The sequence below is a fragment of the Carcharodon carcharias genome, chromosome 9, assembly GCF_017639515.1.
Source record: "Carcharodon carcharias isolate sCarCar2 chromosome 9, sCarCar2.pri, whole genome shotgun sequence".
Lineage (NCBI taxonomy): Eukaryota > Metazoa > Chordata > Chondrichthyes > Lamniformes > Lamnidae > Carcharodon > Carcharodon carcharias.
Genome location: NC_054475.1, coordinates 28494780 through 28518984, shown reverse-complemented (window position 1 = coordinate 28518984; position 24205 = coordinate 28494780).

Sequence of the window (24205 nt, the reverse complement as noted above, 5' to 3'; positions counted from 1 at the left end):
CCATAGTGACCTCAAGGTGCTCGCCTGTCAGAGACATGACATCAGACAGAACATGGACGGACCTCTCCATCGTTCGCTCTAGTTTGCTGAGTGACTGTCAAATCTCTGCCTGATGTTCCGCCACTTGTCATTGCATCTCCAGCATTGATTTGGCAGCCGCTTCCCAAGGCTCATCACCTGACTTGCACTGAGTGCGTAGCTGGTCTCCAGCAGCCCTTTGAGTGCCAGAGACCTGTGCTGTCCCTGCATCCCGCTGCTGCGGGGCTGTGTCACTGAGGTGTTCCCCAAAAAGTGAGCCCAAGCCTAATCTACAGCTGTGCCCCACTGACATGAGTGTCTCTGAGCTGGTGGAGGGTGCACGTGAGTGCTATGACAGTTCTTTTGGAGTTTTCTGTTTGGATGAAGTCTGTGGGCTTGCACTGGTGCTGGACCTTCTTGGGTGCCTCGATCTGCTGGTGCCTAGAAAACAAAAATAGAATTTCAGTTGATGAGCATGAGCTATATAAGACTGCACGTGACTCACTGTGATTGTCAGGATTTGATGAAGTGATGGACCTGTGTTCCGTACTAGGTTGCTGGGAGAGGCCGATCTCCCCCTCCCCACAGGATTGATCCCTGCCCTCCCCAGCCAGCTCAGCTGCAGCCTCCTCTAATTCAGTGAGGGCAACGACGTTGGCCATCCCTCCCCCGGCCTGCGATCCCTCGTGCCTGCTGTGCGTCAGCTTGGCCTGTATGAAGAAGAAAGGCATGTGATGAGAAGGGATGGAGCAAAGGTTGGGTGAGGTGTGTGGTGAGCCCTCCCCAGAAGGGCCAGAGGATGGAGTGTGAGCAACATGATGGATGAGATGGTGATGATGTGAACGTCTCAGTGGGAGAATGAGTATTGATACATGTCCCCCACTAATGGTTGCATGATATCTCTTGAGTGCATAATGCCATGATGAGAGTTTGATATTGGAGGGAGTTGAAGGATGACTTTACCCAGGTGGAGTGGATGAGATCATTCATTCTCTTCCTGCACTGGGTGGCATTTCGGGCGTGGTTGCTAACCGTGCTGACCTGCTCCGCGATGACCTCCCAGGCTGGAGGGGTAAGGCTGCTGTGCTTCCTGCAGCCATCCCTGGGATAGAGCATGTGTCTTTGTACCTGCACCCTCTGATCAAGGCCAGAGGGCCTGGTGGGTGAAGCGGGGTGCTGCCATCATCAGTCTCTCGGCCTTCCCCTTCTGGCTGCCAGACACCTCTGGTAGGCTGGAGCCAGCGAGATTGTGCGTTGGACTGGCCGTTAAATATGGCGCCCGCACCTTCAAACCCGCCAGCTAATGGTGGGTGGACGAATCAGCTCTCAGCCCACCAGGTGATTCGGATTGAAACTCACCTTTGCATAATTAATGACCCTCCAAGCGCAGAATCGGGATCGAGTTCCTGTCATGCCGGACAGCGGGATGGACACTGCCGAAACTTCCTGACACTGCTCTTAGTCTGATGAAGGGAAAATTCCGCCCAAAGACTGCTAACCAGTTGAAATGTTCTGTGAGCCTTTCCATAATAAATTTATAACCATTTTGCAAATTGTCTTTAATTGTCTCTATCCCTTTTAAATTTGACATTTGACCCCACCAGTAATATGCTCCCTGCCCTCAATGCTAATGGGCTGATCTTGTACAATCATATGAAAACAGCACATTTCTATCTGTTTGTCTAAAACATAATTCTAACCATTCAGGTGTAATTTGCACCCTTTATATGAAAAAAAAGAGTTAAAAATGAACCACTGTCTTCATGACCATCTTGTGGAGCATCATTTGTGCTACGGATTGAAATGTGATTGGGTACTGGCCTTAATTGGTCCATCTTTAGTTAATTCGTCTTTAGTTAAGAAAGACTTAATTAAGCTCAGCTTAACTGCGTTTCTTCTTCAATTAATTTTTGCACAGCGCTGAATACATCACCACGTGTCTCTAGAAATAGCTAGATTTGTTACATGGTCACTTACTGTACTATCTGAGCAGGTCTGCAGTGTGGGTTTGATGTGCTGAAAATAGTTCTTTCCTCTGCAACTTAAAGGATTGTCTACTTGCAGCTAGTCCATGAATTGCTAATAAACACTGACTCAAAATCCAGAATGCACACACAGTAGGGAGTAAATCAGTTGTAGGATCAGCGATAGTTAATAGACCTTTTGTTGTTCCTATCAACTGAGAATTATGAGAGCCAGCTTTCTGTAGCCTAAAGTGAAATGGTGAGTGTACAGGGATGACATCTGAATAGGCTCATGTTGCTGCTGCATGCAGTGACTAATGTTTCTGTTCTTTGCAGGAACAGTTTTGCCTCAGCTGCATCAGATTGCAATTCCCATAAATCCAGTACATCTGTGGGGTGGTCCAACACGGTAGAATGCTGTTGACTCAAAAATTCCTTCTCATGACGCATGAGTTTGCATTCTTCTGCTATTCTTACCGTAATACGTAAGCTTCCCTGGCTGTTCTCAACATCACCATTACTCCATTATGGACACTCCATCAATATTATTGATTGGAAAGAAGATTCAAAGCTGTTACATGTATAAGAAGATTGGTTCCATGCTAAAAACCATTTTCAATTTAAGAACAAATCTATAGGCAGAATCCTCCCAGATTTGCACAAAGGGCAATAGCAGGCCGGAAAAAAGACATTTTACTACCCGCCGGCCGCAATGGCGGCTTTTGGCGCCGTATCGCCCCATTCATGGCGCGTCCCGCCTCATTAATAATGCATTCCTCGGAAACACGCCAGGCCGCTGGCGTGGCAGCCTCCGATTCGCTCCCCCCACCGTCACCTCAGGCCTTCAGTAATCCAGGTGCTGTATCTAAAGGACGCCCCTGCACAGACCTGGCACTCTCTAAGGCATTGGAAGCTGCTCCAAACATGGCTGCCGAAGGGAGGAAACATGCTGCCCCCAAATTTAGCAATGCCTCCCTCGGGTGCCTACTGGATGCTGTGGAGACCTGCCATGAAGTCCTCCACCCTGCTCTGGGCAACAAACAGCAAACCAGGTCACTAACCCAGCTTGGGAGGCAGAGGCAGCGGTGGTCAGTGCCAATGACCTGCAAAAGAGGACAGCCACCCAGTGCCATAAAAGGATGAATGAGCTCCCCTGTTTTGTCAGGGTAAGTCACTCTCCTCATCACTCTCAACTCACACACTCAGAAACCCATCACACATCCACAGGATCTCATGCACTGGCAGCTCAAGGGACATCACATTCACTCTCTCACACACGTCTTCATCTGCCCTGCGGATTGTGTCCTCAACCCATCCATGACATCCCTCACCACCCACACAAGCCAGGTATCCTTCTCACCTGGCCTGGCAAGTGTCCTGCTTACATTCTCTCCGCCTGTATTCATGCAGGACAAGCTGGCACAGAACAAGAGGGAGAAGTTGCAGACTGGTGGAGGAATGTTTGACATTAAGGTTCTCACAGAATTTGAAAACAGAGCTATCCAGCTGGCCGGTGATGACCTGAATTGCTCCTATGCTGACGGTGAGGTCGGCAGTGTTCAACCAAGTGAGGATCCAGCAGTGCAACATCCATCAGACAACCATGCTGTGAGTAGGTTTCCCTGTTCCTCAGTCCCCTGCCATGCATTAATTATTTCTCCTTGCTTTCACAGGCACATTTGGGAAGCAGCCAAGGGGGTCCATGACTCAGATCCTCGATTCAAGCCCCAAAGACACCTCAGAAGAAATATCTGATGACACCCTAATTGAAGACCCATCACAGTGCTCATCCATACCATCCTCCAGTGCAGAGACACACACCTCAGTGGGACATAGTTCTACAGTAGCCTCGGGGTCTCAATCTGGTGAGAACATCACACTGTCTGAACTACAGCAGGCGGCAGCAGGGTCTCCCTATGTTTCTGGCACTCGGAGGACTGCTGGAGATCAGGAATCTGTTGAGTCCAAGTCAGATGAAGAGCCTCTGGGCTCAGCCATACCTCAGTTGCTTGGGCTGCAAAGACAAGCTCAGGAACATCAGGAAGGGATGTCTGCTGCACTCCTCAGATTGCAAGACAATATGGAAGAATCAGTCCGCCTTCAATCTGAGGTATTAGCGCTGGCATACCAACTCAACAACGTCAACACTGGTAGGATGGCGGCTGCCATGCAGACCTTGGTCCAGGACATCCTGCTTTGCTGCACGGGCTGAACTCCATCACTGATGCCATTGTCGGCCTCCAACATTGTCAACAGGAGAGGGGGGCGGGACACCTTGATCTCACTCAGCTTCCCCTTCTCCTCAAGGAGTCAGCTAGGGGTCCTCAGGAACCCATAGGGAGGAGGATCAGTAGGTGGATACCCTGGGGCCATCCACCCAGGTGCCTCCAGGGGTGTCCAGCCCATCTGAATCCCCTCTCCCTGTAACCCCAGCAGCTCCAGCACCACAGCTCGAGGAGAGTGTCACTGCCACACAGCAGGACCCCGAAAGCAGGCTGGGATGCTCCAGCTCTCAGCCCTCCAGGGGACACCGGTCAAGATCATCACAGACAGGGCATAGCATTGAGCAGGTGCCTTCACCTCCACTGTGGATGTCTAGGGAGCACCAAGGTTTGGAGGCAGGGTTAGGAATATTAAGAGGATGTAGCTGCACAATCTGGGCATGGGTGTGAATCACTTGTACATAATGTTCACTATTGTAAACAAACTCTCAGGAATATCTCCTTGCCAATGAATCCTTGTTCTGATGAACAGTGTTCGTGTCACTCAGATGTGAAACCTTAGTTCCTGCACAAGATAAAGACCGATGCCTCAGTCCGGGACCTCTTCTCTGTGCAGTGTGTAACCTTCAGACCAAAGTGATGGGCTGGCTTCACAACTCACTGGTCACATTAGTGATGCCTGCACCTTGTTGGTGTTTGTCATTGCTTCTAGAATGTCATGGGCAGGCATCACATTCTCATCAGCCGCGACCTCTGCGGGTAGCGCTTGTTCCCAAGGGGCCAATTATGCAACCTCTCTGGACCTTGGAAGATGTCAGGGACCTGAGACCTGCCAAAGATGTAAGAGTTGTGGACACTCCCTGGGAATCTTGCACAGACCTGCAGGATGTGCTAGTTGCACACCAACTGACCATTTAGCGAGTGGAAGCCCTTGCAGTTAGTAACATAGGAATATAGGAATAGAAGAAGGCCATTCAGCCCATTGAGCCTGCTCCGCCATCCAATACGATCATGGCTGATCGAACAGTTCAATGCCTTTTACCCACATTATCCCCCAAAATCCTTTACGTTATTGTTAATCAGAAATCTATCAATTTCTACCATAAACACACTCAATGACTGAGCTTCCATGGCCCTCTGGGGTAGAGAGTTCCAAAGATTCACAACTCTCTGGGTAAAGAAATCTCTCCTCATCTCGGTCCTAAGTGGTTTCCCCTTATTTTGAAATTGTGTCCCCTGGTTCTAGACCCCGCCCCCCCCCCCCACTCCCCACTCCCCCCTCTCAGGGGAAACATCTTAGGTGCATCTACCCTGCCTATTCCTTTAAGTGTTTTGTAGGTTTCAATAAGATCACCTTTCATTCTTTGAAACTCTAGAGAATATTGGTCCAGTTTCCCCAATCTCTCTTCATAAGACAGTCCCGCCAAGCCCAGAACATGTCTGGTGAACCTTCATTGCACTCTTTCTATGGCAATAATATCCTTTCTGAAGTAAGGGGACCAAAACTGAACATAGTACTCCAGGTGTGGTCTAACCAAGTTTCCATACAATTGAAGCAAGACTTCACTACTCCTGTACTCAAATTCTGTTGTAGTAAAGGCTAACATTCCATTAGCGTTTCTAATTGCCTGCTGCACCTGCATGTTAGCTTTCAGTGACTTATGGACAAGGACATCCAGGATCCTTTGTACATCTACACTTTCTAATCTCTTACCATTTAGGAAATAGGACGTAGTTAACTGTTTGTTGCCACGGAGAACTAAGCTCCATGTGAATGAAGTCGATGGCACCCTGCACCTAAGGAAAATCTGAGATCTATGCAAATCCCAGCGCTCTTGCTTCCTGGCTTTCTTGATCCCAGGCGAAATGCAAACATTTCTGTGCCTTCGCGAAGATGGCGTCCTCGACCTCCTGGATACATTTGTGCATGGAGGCTTATGAGACCCTGCACAGGTCACCTGTGGAACCTTGGAAGGAGCAACTGGTGTAAAAATTGAGCACTGTGGTCACTTCCATGGCCACTGGCAGTGGATGCCCTCCATGTCTCCGTGGCACCAAATCCTGCAGCAGCTGGTATATGTGACTGACCAGTTCCCTAGACATGTGCAGTCTTCTTTTTCTTCTCTGGTCTCTGTAAGTCATGAGGCAGACGGCTAAATCACCAGGCTCCATGATCCTGATGTTTCCCTCTTGCAGAATCAAAGAGAGAGACACGTGGGTTAACACAGGTATACTAAGAGCCTGTCTTAGTTAAGTCTGAAGGCCCCTTTGTGCATGCACGCTGGCCAGTGTGTAGTGTGCTCATTGGCTGTCCAAAATCCCACCCATCTTCGCCCTACTCCACCTGACCAATTGGTGGTAGATTCAGCCATTGCACTTCATGCTGTGCTCTCAACTCAGGCACAGACATTCTCTGCATTGCAAGGCTGCACTATTAGCTTGAACCGTACCTTAATAAAGACATTGCAAGGGACAGTGAGCACCTCCAACAGTGACCGTGCCATGGCCATCTTTCGCTAGGAGATTGTACAAACCTGCTCTGTCAGCCAATTGCTTCACTACCCCCTAAAATGCACATTAATTTGCAGTCTGTGCCTGAGGGGTGAAGAGTTCTGGAGTATTTAGTGGCACTTTCATGCTTTTGCGCTGCTTGAGTGGGCAGAAAAGCTTCCAAGGCCCAACTCTAAGCATGTCAATGGAGCTGTAGCTGTGCAGTCTCAGTTGCGGAAGAATGCTCACTTTTGATAAGCTTTTCCAAGTGTGTGGCAGCTTCCCTCATCCCCGGTATGTGATTGAGTATTTCCTTCAGTCTGTCTGTGCTGCCTTACCCCCCACCCCTCCACATGTGCTTGAGTATTTTCTTCAGTCTGCCTGTACTGCCTTATCCCGCCACCCCCCACCATCCCTGGCTTGATCTGCACTGGAGCCCTTGTCCCAGCAATGCACTGAAAGTCAGCTGGAAAAAAGCAACTTGCCTGTGCCCCCCCTGTGAATGTTTAGCACCTCTTCGATGACGTCCTACGGCAATGCTCATGAATGCTACGCAAGGTTGTGTGCACTCACCTCTAAGTTCCTCTCGAAGCTCAGCTCGCCAGGTGATGCCTTTTACAGGCAGTTGTGAAGCAAGCTGTTCTGAAGTCACACTGACGTGGGCAGCACGTTTGACGTGGAGGGATGGTTCCGTTGAGCAGTCTTCTGATTAGATGCAAATGTATTAAAATGGAGTTCCCAACATGCGGCAGCAGGGAACACAGCCCACCACTGACGGGAGATGTGAACAATTGCAAACTGATTTCTCGACGGCATATAACTAATTTTTGGTCTTCTTGCCATATTGTTCCCCACACCGCCCCTGACCCCCTGCTCACCATAACGCCCGGTACCAACAGGGCCGGAAAATTCCAGCCTATGTATCCATTATTTAACAGTGTGTACTGTTAAACATAAGTTTAGGTATCTAAGCATAATTGCCATGTATGTATATATCAGTTAATACCACTTATTCTGGAGCTATTCAGCTCAACTCAGTGGAGGATTCCCTGGTACTTAGCAAGTTTACTTCAGTAGACCTACAAAGTTGTACATTTCACACTGTCCTGTTCAGAATCCTCATTTTGCCCCTTGGCATCAGCATGAACACCACTGTCTTTGTGTTGTCCAACTGTTTTTCTGTTATTTACCTTTCTTCAATAAACCAACAGGAAGACCATGCCAATGCAACCTTAACCAGCTTCCTTTCCTTCCTTCATTCTCTGCAAACAATTCTCCGAGCCCCAAAAATTCGACCCCAAAATAACTCTAGGCTTTTTTCTGAGATCCTAGCTGTGACCACTTTTTAAGGGTCACTTGTAGCACACTCATGGCTTGATACACATGAAGAGCATGTGTGTGTACATGATTTGTACATGACAATTTATAATCAGATTCTTGCAACCATCATAGGACTGTGATTTGATATCTAAAGAATCTTATGCATGAAGTATGCAGGCATGCTACTTGCCCATTCACAAGAGCTGAAAATTGCTTCAGATGGGCCATGGGTGTCAATGAGAAAGTAAGCTGTCCAACCCTCTCAATTTTCAACTGCCAACAGCCTGTTTGACGGCTGTCAGTTAAATCCCTAAGAATACTGGTCATTTGTACCAAAGGGAATGCATATCTGTTGAACTACGCTACAGAAAGAGTCAATGCCTACAGAACTATAGAGAGGATGGGAGGGGAGGGAAGCTGAGAAAATTTGTGAGAAGGGAAGCAAGAAAATTGGATGCTCAAATTTTAAGAATTTTTTGTTTGTTTTGTGTGATAAAATGCAGGTGAACTACAATCTAAGCATTGCAAAGATTACTGCAAATTCAAATCCACAATGAAGCATGAGAAATAAAAATGCCATCATGGTCACTGGCAATCTCGATCTCTCATCTTGATCAAGTTTCTCATTACAATTAAATCAACCACATTTAATGAGCTTCATTAAAATCATATCTCAATCTAAGCATGATGCCACATTTAAAATTGGATAACTGGCTGAGGGAAAAATGTTTGGCTGATTAAATGTATTGCAACTATATTTTACTCATATGGAGTAAAATGTAGACATGGGCTGGTTGGGCCAAATGGCTTGTGCCAGTGTTGTAACTTTAGTGACTGTGCTTGGAGTTTTAGGTGCCAAAATGCGCTTGTGTGCATATGATCAGCCTTGTGCGACAGTTGAATCTTGCAGTGCAGTTTGCACAATTTATTGACACAGCCTAGGAACTGCTGCTAGTGGATGAATACTCAATATGTTTCCATGACATTTCTCGGACTGCTCTGTTAATGCCTGCATTAGAAAAAACAAAAGAATTTTGTATGGACCCACTGAGCGTTTGGCAGCTAATATTGCCAACAACAATTTCTAGTCTTAAATTGCGAGAAGCGCTGAGGTGTCACAATTGTCATTTGTTAAGTTTCCTGACAGTGAAGCAATCATTCGCACTAATGAGAAGTCTATGGTTGGACGTCAGTAGTGAGAGTGTCTGAAGCAAATGAACTACTAGCACCATGTAATAACTAGTGGGACTGCATATTTAGGGCTAATTTTCTGGGGTCCTGCTCCTATCAACACCAAGGGCGGAATTTTCTACCTGTCGGGCTGGTGGGCGCGACCCAATCTCCGGCTGGCAGGGAGCCGACCCCCGCCGGAGAAGCGTGGGTGGGCCAATTAAGGCCTGCCCAATGTGATGTCCAGCGGGAAGCGCTATGCACTTCCCTTGTGGGTGGGGTGGGGGATTCCCCAAAAGCGAGAGTGCACTCTTTCACGCATGCGCACGAAAGACCGCACATCCCCCGAGGCCAAGTGCTGCCCAGGGAGATCGCTGACACTTTTAAAAAGATTAAAAATAGAAAATAAAAATTCCCTAACATGTCCCCCTCATGTGACAATGTCACATGAGATGGGACATGTTCATAATTTACATAATAAGTTTATTAAACTTTTTTAAACCCTACATGAACCCTCATCGTTTCATGTTTTCTCTAGTTGTCGCCGGGACTCCTGGCCTCCCTGCCAACCTTAAGGTTGGACGGGCAGGTCCTTTAATTGTATAATTGATCCTGTCAATGGTCTCAATTGGCCATTGACAGGTCAGTGGGCCCACAGCTGATTTGGCTGTGCCCCCGCCTTCCTGATAGTTTAAATAGGCCGGGATGACGTCGAGGGTTCCCCCTGAAGTCATCCTGCGTCATTTTGCGCATCGGCAAGTATGGAATGGGCACCACTGGCCCCCTGCTCGCCGACGGCAAAAGTTCTGCCCCATGTATTGTCAATTTGTGTGTGTACTGCTCATAATTTTCCATCCATTAAAATTAATACCAAGAAAATTATGACTGAGCACAAATTTCTGATATGCACTGCTAGTGGGATGCTCCCTATTGTAGTGGCAAATTTATCAAGGAATTCCTTACTAAAAAGGAAGATTCAGGCAGACCCTGTCCTTGCTTTAAATTTCTGACAACAGGAAAGAACTGACTATGCTATCAGGTGTTCTCTATAATTAGAAATGTCAACGATAGTCAGAGACCATTGCAAATGTTTCCATGTCCCTGTGAGAAACTCTACTACCCCACTCACTGGTGGTAGGTGGAGACATGATAACCACAGCTGCCTGTTCACACTGCTGTTTAAAGATGCACCTGTGTAACACAACTCCAACAGATATACTGACGGAATCAGGGTTGAAGTTCCCTGAAGCTCATTTTCAGGCATGGAATGGGCGCCACTGGCTAAGCGCAGACCCCTATGGGAGGCCTGAGACTTCCAGCCTCATTAATATTAATTGGGCAAACTGCCAGCTGCTGGTTGCTCTGCGAAAGATCACTCGCGAAATTGAGGGAAATGAGTAGCAGGACCCATCCCTCACTAGCAGTGTCCTGAGAGTAAGTTCTAGGGAGGGGCTATTGTGGTATGACAATGAGGGGTGGGGAAACTGCTTGAGATGTTAAGAAGTCAGAGGAGAGCTCCTGCTCTTCCTGGTTCCACAACAACAGATTGTTTGTCAGTGGTCAATAATTAGATTGCTGAAGGGTTCAGAGTAGAGCTGGTCATACACAAGTATCAGTGAAACAAATAAATCCCTAGGAATGGATTCTATTTATACCCAGCTCCACAAACCCAGCCTGGGATGCTGCCTCCCTGGCTCATCTCCTTGTTATAGATTGAGCCTGCCCTCTTCCTTTGGAAGCTACCTTACTGTCAGCCTGTCTGATCCAGCTACAGCCAGCAGTCAATGAGTTGCTCTATTTCTGGATACGGTCTGCTGGCCTGATACAAGTGAAGCTGTGTACTCAAAATATAACCATGGCTCCAGGCTGAGCTACTGGGTAGCCAGAGAATTGCCTGGCTATTACTTTGGGGGAAGGCTTACCTCATGGATTGTACTTCTGATACTACAAGCAAGGAGCTTAGGAACAGTTAAGAAATAATTACATGCCTTAATGGTGGGGCAGGGAAGGTGGTGGTGTGGGGAACTGTAGGGTCTTTCTGGAAGCATTAACAAAATCATGCCAAATCTTAAACAAAAACAAAAATACCTGGAAAAATTCAGCAGGTCTGGCAGCATCTGTGGAAGGGAGCACAGTTAACGCATGCGGACTCAAAACGTTAACTGTGCTCCCTTCCACAGATGCTGCCAGACCTGCTGAGTTTTTCCAGGTATTTTTGTTTTTGTTTTCGATTTCCAACATCCACAGTTTTTTGCTTTTATCTTCATGCCAAATCTTGTTCCTTTTCTATGTTGCGATGGGCCAAATGTTTGGAATGAGGAAAAACAAATTTTTTACTCCACTAATGTCCAAATGGATATAAGGTAATTCTGATGTTGAATTGAGCATGTAGACTAGGAGGTCACAGATTTGATTTCCAGACTTTAATGAGTTGGTTAGTCTAGGCCAAGGCAGCAATTGTGCTATAATTGGCTTTGGTGACTCTGGGTTTACAACTCCTGATCATTATCCTGTGCCCATGGCTGGAAAAAGCATTTATATGAAAGTCTGCTGAAGATAAGATTAAACTTGGATTTAACACCCCCTACTGCTAATGTTGTCAGCTCCTATAAGAACAGAGTAGGTGGAAGAGATTTGAAAAAATAAACTTCATGCTTTGTTCTTCTACTATCAATGCCAGTTTTTTGTTGCCTGTGAAAAGTCACAATTAAACATGAATGAACTCCCTATAAGTTCTTCCCTTTGTACAGATGTCCTGGTCAAACTGGCAAAACCTCTGTATAGGGGCCCTGAGCCCAAATGACAGTTGATTTAAAGAAAATGTGGTTGTATTAGTCTAAATGAAACATCAGTCACTGAATCAGTATGTAGGAAATGTTCTTGTTTTTTTCTATGTAACAAGTGTTTGTACTTTCTGGCTTCAAGATCAATGGACCTGGATATGATTATAAAAAGTATACAAATGTAAGTTATATACGCTCGTTCATAGACAAAAATAAATTTCCATTAATAAAGCAAAACTTTTCTGCCTGATGTAAAATGACACAATTATGTCATAATGCCTGGGAATAATAAAACTACCTGTGCTAGCCCATATAAAGTTTGTAGTGCTGGAGTTCATGGGTCATCTTTCTTGCCAGGGACTGTATAAGGATAATGCAAATAATGTAATGAACAGAAAGTTGCTTTCTGATGGAGAACAATGCCTACAAATACCTAACTCTTAAAAGTATATTGGGGTACTGCAAAATAGATAAAACAAAATGCTGAATGCTAAAGCTGGCTTAAAGCCACGTGGCCCTTGAATAAAACAAACCTGCAAACAAGAGTCAGCTTGGACATGGCAAAGAATTACTAATCATATAAAGCCAATATCACAAGACATTGATGACATGTAGAAATGGTGGGCTTACCTGAGTCAGAGGTAAGCATCGGGAAGAAAGGAAGAAACCAGTTTACCTAGTTTAGGTTAACAGAAAAAGGTCTTAATCTACATAGATAAAAACAAAAAAACTGCGGATGCTGGAAATCCAAAACAAAAACAGAATTACCTGGAAAAACTCAGCAGGTCTGGCAGCATCGGCGGAGAAGAAAAGAGTTGACGTTTCGAGTCCTCATGACCCTTCGACAGAACTTGAGTTCGAGTCCAAGAAAGAGTTGAAATATAAGCTGGTTTAAGGTGTGTGTGTGGGGGGCGGAGAGATAGAGAGACAAAGAGGTGGAGGGGGGGGTGCGGTGGTTGTAGGGACAAACAAGCAGTGATAGAAGCAGATCATCAAAAGATGTCAATGACAGTAGTACAATAGAACACATAGGTGTTAAAATTAAAGTTGGTGATATTATCTAAACGAATGTGCTAATTAAGAATGGATGGTAGGGCACTCAAGGTATAGCTCTAGTGGGGGTTTTTTTTTATATAATGGAAATAGGTGGGAAAAGGAAAATCTTTATAATTTATTGGAAAAAAAAGGGAAGGGGGAAACAGAAAGGGGGTGGGGATGGGGGAGGGAGCTTACGACCTAAAGTTGTTGAATTCAATATTCAGTCCGGAAGGCTGTAAAGTCCCTAGTCGGAAGATGAGGTGTTGTTTCTCCAGTTTGCGTTGGGCTTCACTGGAACAATGCAGCAAGCCAAGGACAGACATGTGGGCAAGAGAGCAGGGTGGAGTGTTGAAATGGCAAGCGACAGGGAGGTTTGGGTCATTCTTGCGGACAGACCGCAGGTGTTCTGCAAAGCGGTCGCCCAGTTTACGTTTGGTCTCTCCAATGTAGAGGAGACCACATTGGGAGCAACGAATGCAATAGACTAAGTTGGGGGAAATGCAAGTGAAATGCTGCTTCACTTGAAAGGAGTGTTTGGGTCCTTGGACGGTGAGGAGAGAGGAAGTGAAGGGGCAGGTGTTGCATCTTTTGCGTGGGCATGGGGTGGTGCCATAGGAGGGGGTTGAGGAGTAGGGGGTGATGGAGGAGTGGACCAGGGTGTCCCGGAGGGAGCGATCCCTACGGAATGCCGATAAGGGGGGTGAAGGGAAGATGTGTTTGGTGGTGGCATCATGCTGGAGTTGGCGGAAATGGCGGAGGATGATCCTTTGAATGCGGAGGCTGGTGGGGTGATAAGTGAGGACAAGGGGGACCCTATCATGTTTCTGGGAGGGAGGAGAAGGCGTGAGGGCGGATGCGCGGGAGATGGGCCGGACACGGTTGAGGGCCCTGTCAACGACCGGAGTAGGACCAGCTATGCCTGTCTCTTTATGGGGTATGTGGAACATTCCTTGTTGCAGTCCTACTCCGGCCCCCTTCCACAACTCTTTCTCCGGTACATCGATGATTACTTCGGTGCCGCTTCATGCTCTCGTCAGGACTTGGAAAAATTTATTAATTTTGCTTCCAATCTCCACCCCTCCATCATTTTCACGTGGTCCATCTCTGACACTTCCCTTCCCTTCCTTGACCTCTCTGTCTCAATCTCTGGTGATAGACTGTCCACCAATATCCATTACAAACCCACCGACTCCCACAGCTATCTCGACTACAGCTCCTCACACCCCGCTTCCTGTAAGGACTCCATCTCATTCTCTCAGTTCCTTCGCCTCCGTCGCATCTGTTCCGATGATGCTACATTCAAAAACAGTTCCTCTGACATGTCCTCCTTCTTCCTTAACCGAGGTTTTCCACCCACGGTCGTTGACAGGGCCCTCAACCGTGTCCGGCCCATCTCCCGCGCATCCGCCCTCACGCCTTCTCCTCCCTCCCAGAAACATGATAGGGTCCCCCTTGTCCTCACTTATCACCCCACCAGCCTCCGCATTCAAAGGATCATCCTCCGCCATTTCCGCCAACTCCAGCATGATGCCACCACCAAACACATCTTCCCTTCACCCCCCTTATCGGCATTCCGTAGGGATCGCTCCCTCCGGGACACCCTGGTCCACTCCTCCATCACCCCCTACTCCTCAACCCCCTCCTATGGCACCACCCCATGCCCACGCAAAAGATGCAACACCTGCCCCTTCACTTCCTCTCTCCTCACCGTCCAAGGACCCAAACACTCCTTTCAAGTGAAGCAGCATTTCACTTGCATTTCCCCCAACTTAGTCTATTGCATTCGTTGCTCCCAATGTGGTCTCCTCTACATTGGAGAGACCAAACGTAAACTGGGCGACCGCTTTGCAGAACACCTGCGGTCTGTCCGCAAGAATGACCCAAACCTCCCTGTCGCTTGCCATTTCAACACTCCACCCTGCTCTCTTGCCCACATGTCTGTCCTTGGCTTGCTGCATTGTTCCAGTGAAGCCCAACGCAAACTGGAGAAACAACACCTCATCTTCCGACTAGGGACTTTACAGCCTTCCGGACTGAATATTGAATTCAACAACTTTAGGTCGTAAGCTCCCTCCCCCATCCCCACCCCCTTTCTGTTTCCCCCTTCCTTTTTTTTCCAATAAATTATAAAGATTTTCCTTTTCCCACCTATTTCCATTATATAAAAAAAAACCCCCACTAGAGCTATACCTTGAGTGCCCTACCATCCATTCTTAATTAGCACATTCGTTTAGATAATATCACCAACTTTAATTTTAACACCTATGTGTTCTATTGTACTACTGTCATTGACATCTTTTGATGATCTGCTTCTATCACTGCTTGTTTGTCCCTACAACCACCGCCCCCCCCCCTCCACCTCTTTGTCTCTCTATCTCTCCGCCCCCCACACACACACCTTAAACCAGCTTATATTTCAACTCTTTCTTGGACTCGAACGCAAGTTCTGTCGAAGGGTCATGAGGACTCGAAACGTCAACTCTTTTCTTCTCCGCCGATGCTGCCAGACCTGCTGAGTTTTTCCAGGTAATTCTGTTTTTGTCTTAATCTACATTCTTGTCATTTAACCTTTTCACCTGTGACAGACACAAAGAACCTTTTTTTCATGTATTTTAGCTTACTTACATCGAAATTTAGGCAATAAAAACACATTAATAATTTCCTTCAAACATGTGATGTCTCTATTTTAGCGTGTGCTCCATTTTGCCTCACTTGTTCCTGAATAGTTAAATTTCACCCTGCTGTTATATATCGCTGCTACAAATGTTTTTTCACCTGAGACAAAAAATGAGATGAAGACCATCATTTGTAATAAAGGAATTCAGACTGAGTCCTTGTCTAGCAGCTTGCCAAATGGTAATTTTCCTTCCTGAAACCTATTGTCACTTCTGAATTTGTTAATTAAAATATAAATTAATTCAGAAATCCTTGAAGGCATTCTTGGATATCTCACATCTCAATGTACACTTCACGATTAGAAACTTTCAGTGCCAACAATTGGGAGCAAATAACATATGTAAGTCCAAGAGCTGTCAGCTGTGGCTCAGTAGGTTTCACTCTTACTGCGAAGTTGTGAGTTTAAGTCCCACTCCAGGACTTGAGCACAAAAGTCAAGGCTGATTCCCTGTGCAGTACTGTTTGAGGTCCTATCTCCTGGATATGTCAAACCAAGGTCTTGTCAGGTGGCTGTACTATATTGAAGAAGCTTTTGCCTGGCGTCTTGGTCAATATTTACCTTTCAATAAACATCACAAAACAGATTATCTAGTTATTATTTTAACGCTGTTTGTGGGAGCTTGCTGCATGTTCCATTTCCTGCATCACTACAGTGACTGCACTTTAGCTGCACCTTGAGATTTCCTGTTTGCAAACCTTTCTTTTCTCCCCACAATGAAGTTGACCAGACCCCACACAACTGGAAAAGACAAAACTGGGGAGAATTTTTGTTTGATTTTTCTGCCAAAATAAGGAAAGTGGAAACGACTAACCAAAGGACCTGTGATGTGAGAAATTAGCACTGGTGTTCACTGCGCCTCTGTTTGGGATGTATAAGATGTCAGTGGAATAAAGGCAGCAGCAATGATGATATTAACAAAGATAAGTACAGATAAAAGCCAAGAATTGCAATATATAATTGCTGAAATCATGGCAATCCAAATCTTATGTAATTAAGTCATTTAGTTTCTTGCAATTAAATCTAAGTTTCCAAAACAACTATAAATCAGACCAAATGGCAAAGCTTATCTAACTTCTACAGTGTGTTGCTTTTGTACTGTGTGGGTCTGACAGATTGACATTTGGAATACACAATCCTTTCTTCAGAGCTCTCTAGTGTCCACACAAATATTCAACTGTTATTTTACTGATGCATTCATTTATAGAAAGTCAATATAATATATTCTAGCCTGCAGTGCCACTTACAGAAAATAGCACAACGTTTTTCTGGGTGAAAAATGATAGTATTTAGCACAAACACTACAGATGTAGAATGGAGTAGATAAATGATGATAGCATATTTATCCAGAGCTGAACATCTTGGGAAGGCTTGTCTTTATGGTAGTTGGCATGATTGTTGATGACTGAAGAAACCAATTCTTGATCTGTAGGCTCCTGAGGTACAGGGACTCTTGGTTTGGAAGGGTTCTGGTATAAGCAGGCTCCATTCCATTGCCTCTGTCTTTCTTCAGCAGCCTTGCATCTGTTTGTTTTGAACTTGTAGATTGTTTTCCTGATTGTTGTGTTGCCAGCTGCCTATGTCGGCAGCCTCCTGTTCCAACACCCGTCGGCCATTGTCAGCCAGTGACAGCTGTCTTTTCAGCTGGTCTTTGAAGCATTTGCGAGGTGCACCTCAGCCTAACTTACTGAAGCCTATTTCACCATAAAGCACTGTTTTTGGCAAGCTGGACTCCTCTATGCGTGACACATGTCCCACCCAGTGCATTTGGTGTTGTAAGAGAATGTTTTCAATGCTGGGCAGATTGGCTCTGTTGAGGACTTTATTGTTTATGATGTAGTCCTGCCATCTGATATTCATGATGGAACACAGGCAACTTTGATGGAAGCGCCCAGAAGTCGCATTTGTTTCCCATACCGGAGCCCATGATTCTGACCCATTTAAGAGGGTGGTGATGACAACTGCTCTGTACATTATACAGTAATTGAATTTTGGCAGTGATGCTTAGTGAATGATTTCACCTGACACACTTCCAAAGGCAGCTGGAATTGTTGGCCTTGTAAAGAAGTTTGGCTATGTCCTTGTTGACAGTGGCATCATTTGAGATACAGTTATCTATATATAGGCAAACTGTTCTACATTGAGATTGTTATTGTCAATGATGATCCGCAGTGGATTATAATTTCCTTGTGGTCATGGTGATATATCACTTCTGTTTTCTTCAGGCTAATCCAGCATAATGGGATGCAGGCAGCAAAATGGAGTTGAGGCCATGATTAGGTCTGATCTTATTGAATGGTGAAACAGGCTTGACTGCCATTTCCTCAATAACCAAATTAGTTTGCTATAGCCAGTATACTTTGCCCTTCTAAAACTTCATTGACAGCCATTTACTAATATATTTTTACATTTCTAATTGTCTAGTTTGTTTTTCATGATGGGTTGTTATTTTTCCAATGACAGACGTAAGACTAACGTAATTTGAATTAACCATTATATTTTCAAAATAAGTGTTACATTGGCTTGTATCTAATTCAATGAGAATTCCCCTACATTCACTGACTCTATCAAAATTTTGTAGACTTTGTTCCTATTCTATATGAACACATTCAGATCCATACTGTCTATCCATTGCAAGATATTTGTTTTATTTTTAATATTCCATACCAATACTAACATTGGAATTTCTTTCTGATATAGTAAGAAATTTTCCTGTATGAGATAAGTATTTAAAGAAATGAAGTGTTTACAATCTAGTACACCTAGCACACAGAGGACATCTTAAATCCAGCCCCTGGGACAGGAGTCTGTTGCATAACCATTAAAGTTTACTTTACTTTCAGAAGTGACAGCCTGGCATGTATTAGAGGATATCTCTTTAAGAACATGCAACTTTAGCTCTAACATCACTGTCGATGAGATGTTGGTTCAATTAGGAATAATGGAGAAGTAACTTCCTGAAAGAGCACTGCTCCTGCCCAGCACAGAGTGGACTCCAGGAGCTTCTGGCAGCATCGGCGGAGAAGAGCAAAATTGATGTTTCGAGTCCTCATGACCCTGACAGTGATTGCCACTCCACGCAAATTCTGGGCCTTTGACTTCATGCTCCTGCGCTTTTCATCCCACCTGGTTCTGTGAAGGTGTCAAATTCTTATAGGCTGCATCAATGCTGGACAAAGCCTTCAGGGAATGCTGTGCTCGCCCAAACAAAAGATAAGTGAATGCCTGGGCCTGAACAAACATTCACATGTTCTGAATTCCTTGCATTGTAGATGGGTGAGGTGATCTAACCACATTTACAGTTTGCACGTGTAAAGTAGAAATCATGATTTCTTTTTAAGGAAGATCTGTAAAATAACTACAAGAATTTGACATATTCTTTATACCTGCTCTATTTTTAGGCTTCTGCAATTTCAGATCAGTCAGGAGCAGTGAAATTTGCTGTTGTTATATTGAAAGCTGTATTGCCAACTTGCATGGGGTAAGGTTTCCTCCATGCAAGAGAAATTATTTAACTTGCAGGGAGTGGATGTCATTCAGTGGCTAAGTACATTTTCCTATCAGGACTTTGCATATAAAGACATGTTAAGATAAATTATATGTCACTGAAATGCGTGATGAATATAGCATTGGTAAAAATTTACAGCATAATAGCTCTTGTTTTCAATTTATGTTAAAATTAATTTAAGGACTTAACAATGAAGTTTATTTTGAGTGTTCATGTAAAAGGTGAAACAGACAGTAAAGAAATTGGCTTACTGGACCAATTTTGAAAAGTCACTTGGATAATTAAGAGGAATGTTCTTAATTTAATTTCACTGATTGGGACTCGATTTTCAACTCCGTAACTAATGATGGGATTTTTGGGTGCAAAACTGTTGATAAATTTGGCTACCAATTGCATAGAATCTTTAAGTTATTAACTTCATTATGGCAGACTTGAGACCAGTTTCATGCCTAAGCCAGTATGTACTTCTGGAGCAAACACTAAATCAATCTATTGTAATAATGCTGTTTGTCTTTGTCCCAACTGTTTTGATTAGTCAGTTAGTCAGTTTAAGGGCTCATCTGTCAGTAGGTTTATTTGGAGATGGGGGGTGATGATGTCTTGTGCACACAGAATCACGTGGACGCTCGGAGGACTGGAGTGCATGATACACATGGTGGTGGCAGACATAGACTGGTGGTGGGCTGTGTTGGTGGAGAATATTTACAGTCAAATTAGTACACCAGAAGGTAAAGGGGCCCAAAAACAAAGTTACCCTGGCTGGAAAGAGTGTTTCCATGAGGGATGAGGATGGGGTTGATGGGGATGGATGGGGATGGATGTGGATAGCAGGGAGGACTATCATGGGAAGGCTGGAATGGCATGAGATAGGGATGGGGTGGCATGGGAGGGATGAGTGAGATGTTAGAATTGGTTAAGTGTGGCAAAATAGTGGGGGCAATTATTTGATACAACTAATTACTCGAAAGCTATCCTATTGCTAAAGATGAAGATCCACTAGATTTGAATGAAAAGCTTTTTCTAAAACTGTCAGGTAAATTAAATGAATACATCAGCACTGATTCTATAGATGAAGAAGATGATAACTGTCTTCACCCTTCAGAGTTTATACACAGTCTAACCATGCACCGCACCACACCGCAAAAACTTAGAGGGGAGAATTTTCTCCCTGTCAGTGGGGTTGGGTGAGAGCGGGCGCAGACGGGAGTGCAGCCGATCGCCGCCCACAATCGGCTGCGCGTCACCATTTTGCATGGGCTGAGCGCTCCCTGTGTGGGTGGGGGGAGTAGGCTGAGTTGCAAAAGAGAGCGGAAATCTCCCTGAGGCATACAGCTTCCTCCTGAGAAAAGGAAAGAAGTCTTGCCTTTGAGAGCTGCCAGTCTCTCGGCTGATCAGAAGCTCTGCAGTCCCAACAGCACCAGCTGAGAGCAGTGCCTCCTGCTAGGACTACAGGTAGTCCCACCACACTGAAGAGCCCAGGTAAGTCTGGGATTGTGGGTCTTTATGAGGAGGTGGAGGGCCGGATTCAAGAGCCATGGAGGGGGGGTTGGGGGTGGATGGTTAAAGCTGGGGTAAAGGTCTTTGGCGGAGTTGCCTTCAATGGGCACAGTGGGCCCCCCCACCCCACTCCATGTTGCCCAACCCCAGCCTGTGGAGCTAAAACCTCATGTCCCACATGGCATAGACCTCCCTCCGCGGCCGGTAAAATACTGTTGGCGGTGGCCAGTAATTGGCCATTTAAGGCCAATTAGGCCCAAGGGAGGGTGGGCTGCCCGACACTTCCCCTACTCCCTGTATAATTTCAGACAGGCTAGGGTGGGTGAGTAGGTGGTGGGAAGGCCACCTGCTGGACTTTGTGTGCCCTCCACCCAGCTATCTTCAAACACGCTGGTGGGGGAGGGTAAAATCCAGCCAAGGGTGTTTATTCTTCCTATAATATTGAATCAATCAGACGTAACCCTCCCTTATCAACTCGGAAGGTAACATTTCCCAACTAGACTTTCATGCTCTATTACTATAAACTAGTCATAAGGCGAGACTCTTGACAAAATATGCACTTATATCCATAGACTTATTTTTACACATAAACAGCTTTATGTCGTTTTATCCAGAGTGAGAAGTTTTGATTTGGTTAAAGTCTTTAATGAAAGGATAAGTAGAAATCCTGTATTCAAAGAAGTTCTTTTGCAATAAAGAATTTGATTTCAAATATTTTGCACATCTTTGCATATATATATATATATATATATATATATAAATAAAAAAGCTTTTGAAACAAACCCACTGAGTGAATCTCCAATTCCAGTGCTCTCAGGAGCCAAAAAAAACACCACTTGCAAAATTAGATACACAAATATAAATTTGCCAAACACAACCATAAGAGTGAATTTAAAGAATCAAGAATATAAAATTACATAGTATTTACAGCACAGGAACAGGCTGGGAGTCGGAGTGAGGCAGACCTGCGGGAGACAGTCGGGAGCTGAGGAGCACACTGATTCACTGTTTCAGCTGGCAGAGTAGGAGGAAAAAAAGGAAAAAAAGCAACTGTGACATCACAGGCAGCTAGTAAATTGATTGGCTGGCTCAAAATAGTACATTTTGAGTGAGAGGTGAGCAGGAGAGGATTAAAAGGTGCGGATCAAGATGCCTACCTGCAGTGAGACCAGTGGCGGAGTGATGTTACAAACCACAATGTGATGTGAGTGCAGGGAAAGCAGCTGATTGGTGAGTAGGATCTGTGAGTATTTCTAGTCTTTTTGTGTTTAGGTCTCTAGTCTTTTTTTTCTCTCTTTCTCTTAAAAATACCTTGTTAAGTGTAAGATCAATAATGGTGTGTAAAAAAAATACAATAAAGTGTAATGAGTGGGGGCTTCTTCAAGTGTAAAGAGCAGGAATACTTGAGTAGTTAATTAATAAATGAAATAAAATACGATAGCGAGAGCAGGATGGGTGCTGTGTTGCTGCTGCAGCATGTGGGGAATGCAGGATACCAAGGTGATCCAGAGCAAACACATCTGCAGTAAGCGTTTGCAGCTCAAGGAATGTCGGATCCAAGTTGAGGAGCTGGAGTCTGAGCTGCAGATATTGCACCACATCAGGGAGGGGGAAGTTACCCAGACACTTTGCTCCAGAAGGGGGATCACACTCCTCAGGTTCAGTCATTCAAATTTGGTCTGTGATCAGGGACAGGAGGGTGTGACTGCAAGTGAGGCAGATATGGGGACCCAGGCGTGGGGGTAGTGTCTGAGGAGCGTCGGTCCCTGCAATTGTCCAACAGTTACACGGTTCTTGCAAGCTGTGTGGACGAGAGCGGGGACTGCAGGGAGGATGAGCGAACTGACTATGGCACTGTGGTACAGGGAGACATTCAAGTAGGGGAGGAAATAGGAATGCAGTAGTGGTAAGAGACAGTATAATTAGAGGGGATAGATACTGTTCTCTGCAGCCATGAGCGTGAGTCTCGAAGGCTGTGTTGCCTGCCTGGTGCCAGGGTTAAGGACATCCCCTCAGGGCTGAAGAGGAACTTGGAGTAGGAGGGGGAGGGATCCAGTTGTCATCATCCACGTTGGTACCAATGACATTGATAGGACTAGAAAAGAGGTTCTGCTGAAAGAATTTGAACAGTTAGGAGTTAAATTAAATAACAGAACCTCCAAGGTAATAATCTCGGGATTACTACCCGAGCCAAGGACAAACTGGCATAGGGGAAATAAAGTCAAGGAGTTAAATGTGTGGCTCAAGGATTGGTGTGGGAGGAATGGGTTTCAGTTCATGGGACACTGGCACCAGTACTGGGGTAGAAGGGAGGTTTTCTGGTGGAATGGGATTCACTTGAACCATGCTAGGACCAGTGCCCTGGCGAATCAAATAACTAAGGCTGTAGAGAAGGCTTTAAACTAAATAGAGGAGGGGATAGTTCTGGAGAGGGGATACGTAGGCTTACAAAGCAAGAAGAAATGACAGCATTACAGGGAAGCTATTTAGGTAATGATACCCAGAATGTGACAGGAAGGGACAGAGTGTACAAACATAAAAAAACAGCAGCAAATAGGGTTAAATGGAGAAAAATTGGTAGAATGGCAAAATTAATGGTTCTTTACTTAAATGCACGTAGTATTCGGAACAAAATAAATGAATTAATGCCACAAATAGAGGTTAATGGATATGATCTTATAGCCATTACAGAGACATGGTTGCAAGGAGATCAAAGCTGGGAAGTAAATATTCAGGGGTGTGTGACTTTTCGAAAGGACAGGCAAGAAGGAAAGGGTGGAGGGGTAGCTTTGTTAGTATGAGATGGAATAAGTATGATAGCAAGAAATGACCTTGGATTGGAAGTTGTAGAATCCATGTGGGTGGAGGTAAGAAATAACAAGGGATCTAATGGGTTGCATCCTAGGGTACTAAAGGAAGTAGCTATAGAGATAATGGAAGCACTGTTAGTAACCGTCCAAGAATCCATAGATTCTGGAAAAGTCCCAGAGGATTGGAAAATTATTCAAAAAGAGAGACAAAAACAGGCAACTATAGACCAGTTAGCTTAACATCTGTCACTGGGAAAATGCTAGAGTCTATTATAAAGGATGTAAAAGCAGAGCGTTTGGAAATACATAATATATTCTAGCAAAGTCAGCATGGCTTCATGAAGGGGATATCATGCCTGACAAATTTATTAGAATTCTTTGAGGAGATAACTAGCAGGATAGATAAAGGGGAATCAGTAGTTATAATATATTTTGGAGGCAACCCAGAGAAGGTTCACTAGGTTGATCCGAGGTATGGAGGATGTTAGATTCACTGGGGATAGTGCACTGTAGTATCAAGTCCCGCTGTTCTCTGAGCCACGACAAATGTGAATTGTTTGACCAAACCACCAGATTACCCCAATTCTACCTAGCTCTTTTGTTCAGTTAACAGAATACTAGCACCAGATTTGTAAACTGAATAAGTAAATAACTGTTATTGAACAAAGTGTCTTTAACTAGTGGCAAAAGAAAGAAATATGAATTGCTAAC